The sequence below is a fragment of the Pinus tabuliformis genome, chromosome J (assembly GCF_031772625.1).
Source record: "Pinus tabuliformis cultivar Carrire ecotype Pingquan chromosome J, CPIR1, whole genome shotgun sequence".
NCBI lineage: Eukaryota > Viridiplantae > Streptophyta > Pinopsida > Pinales > Pinaceae > Pinus > Pinus tabuliformis.
The window spans coordinates 844,455,456-844,458,182 of NC_142295.1; positions in this window are offsets into that span (position 1 = coordinate 844,455,456).

The window sequence follows — 2,727 nt, forward strand, 5'->3', positions numbered from 1 at the left end:
AGTATTTATTATGAATTATTTCCATTTGTATGCAAAGGGAATTTTACAACAATTTAATAGTAATCACAAAATACAAATACAATGGCCCCGTTAAAATGAACAAATTAATGATATGTTTAATTTATACATACAACCTAATACCTTTATTTAATTTGTATGGAATAAAATTCTCTAAGAACGCATTGACCCACCATTTAAATCATTGATTTTAATACTTATAATGATTTCTTTAATTGCAATTGAAAAATATATTTACAATGGTCTAGTGCAAGTAAACAAACTAATTATTTATTGATTTCCACATACAATATAATACAATTTTTAAATTTCAAACCTAATTAATTATATGCTAATTTCTAGAGTCTCTACCTTAGTTGCTTTTGGTGCTTTTTTTAGTACAAATTGTATGTTTATTGTTGGTTCTATGTAGAACCTAATATAGTTTTCCAACTTATATGGAATAAAAAAGGTTATAAGAATGCAATTGGTCATCCTTCACATCACTAATTTCTAAGAGGTATAGTGATAACTTAAATCACAATTGAAACAAATAATTGTAATGATCTAATTCAAACAAATAGACCAGTTATCTATTAATTTTTACATATAATGTAATCCATTGTAAAAATTTCCATAGCATGGGAAATTTTGATATGAAAAAATTAAATGACCATTAAAATCAATAATTGTTATCAACACAATATCTCACCAAAAGTAAAGAACATAAAAATATTTTAGTTTTAGTAATGACAAACCAAATCAACAATATTTTAAATTAGCGTTGTGAAATAAAAGCAATAATTCATGATGTCATACATATAATAGCATGAAATAGACATCGGTCATCTTAAGGTACTCCTAAATGTAATTTAACATCCTTCAAAGTAGCTCACACATTTGTAGCCTTCTTGAGTTTATGCAACATTCTCCATAGCTCATCGATCAACCAATTATCCTCTTGATTTGTTCCAATGAATGGAGGGGCAAGAATCACATTTTCATTGAGATTATATTTCTCTCTCAAGTGAACAATCCACTATAATAGTAGCGGTTGCATCATATTGGATATGCATTTTCCACAGTTTTTTCAATGATTTAGTGTATATAACTTTGGTTGGATTCTCAACGACCTTATGTCCCTTTTGCGGTTTACAATATTAAGCAGTCCACATAAACACAAGTTTATCTTGTAATGTTTCTGAAACCAACTTTTTAAAAACTCTTGTTGTGGTTTGTTTCAAAGTTGTCATCCAAATTGCAATTTCAAGAGATTCATTTTGGAAACACATTTCAAAAAATGCTTTTGCATGTGAATGAATCCAAAATAACTTTTTCTCTATTGTGTAATTAGCATTAGTTCCCATTTTCTCAATATGCCCTTTGTTTGTTGCTTCATCATCAATGCTATGATAAAAAATGTCCTTTAGTTCAAAAATAATTAATTTCTTTTCATTTATTTTGGCTACAACACAATGACAAAGAATCTAGTCAAACCATTTTATTCATGTTTCAAAAATTACTAAAAAATTGTTGAAACAACACACTTATCTTGAGTGGTTTTTTCACTATTTATAGATGAAATAATAATTTATTTTATCATCTTGATAGAACCTAGAGTAAACACATTAAACCTTCAATCAAATACCAATAGTACTTCTTATTAAACCTTCAATCAAATACCAATACCAAGAAAAACATTAGTAATGCAACCTTTAAAAAGAAACACACACAGACACCTTTAACATTATTTTGATTCTTAATTTTATCATTTTTATTTGTTCTTATAATAAAAATGTACAATGTTATGGTAATTAAGAGCATTAGAGTTCGAAGAATAATAAGATAAACAATAAGACAAGTTTAAGTACATGATATGATATTATCTTCATATTTGTAACTTTGCACCTCATCATCATCTTTGTTACCTTTATTTGTCTCTAAATTAAAGATATAAAATATTTTGAATTCTAAAAATGAATAAAATAATTAAATAATAAGGAAAAAAAGTGGACAAATTATAAGTACGTGATATTATGTTTTTTCCTTGATTAAAGCTTTGTTTCACATTCATTTGATCAATGTTTTTGTTTTCCTTGCTTGTCGCTATAATAAACATAAAAAATGTTATAAATTGTGACAATGAACAAAATCCATTAAACAACTATACAAAAAACGAATCATCTTTAATCGTCCATATAATATTTTGGTCTTGATTGTAGTTTTGTGGGACATTCCATTGGTCACTATATTCATTCTCTTTATTTCCAACAATAATCAACATATGAAATGCTATGAATTACGATAATAAAAATAAAAATTTAGATTTAAAAAAAGAGTTACAATGATTAATACCCATTTCTGTCTCCATCATTCCATGGTCATTGTCTTGATTAATTTCATTCTTCTCATAATTCCCTATAATAGACATCCAAAAATGTTATGAATATGGAACTTATATAAATTCAAAAAGTAACAAGAGCAACAACCAAACAAATTATGTACCTAGTATGATAACTTTTTCTCCTCCTCCTCCTCCTCCTGTTTCCATCTCTAAACTCTTTTCAACATCATAAGCATTATATTTATTTATTTTTTTCTTCCCACTTTCATTATTCTATGTCTTATAATCTCCATCATTAGTCATTTTAGTAAACACTTTGACAATTAAGAAATATGAACAAAATAGTATCTAAAGTATTATAAGAGAAACAACAAAGGAACTGTAGT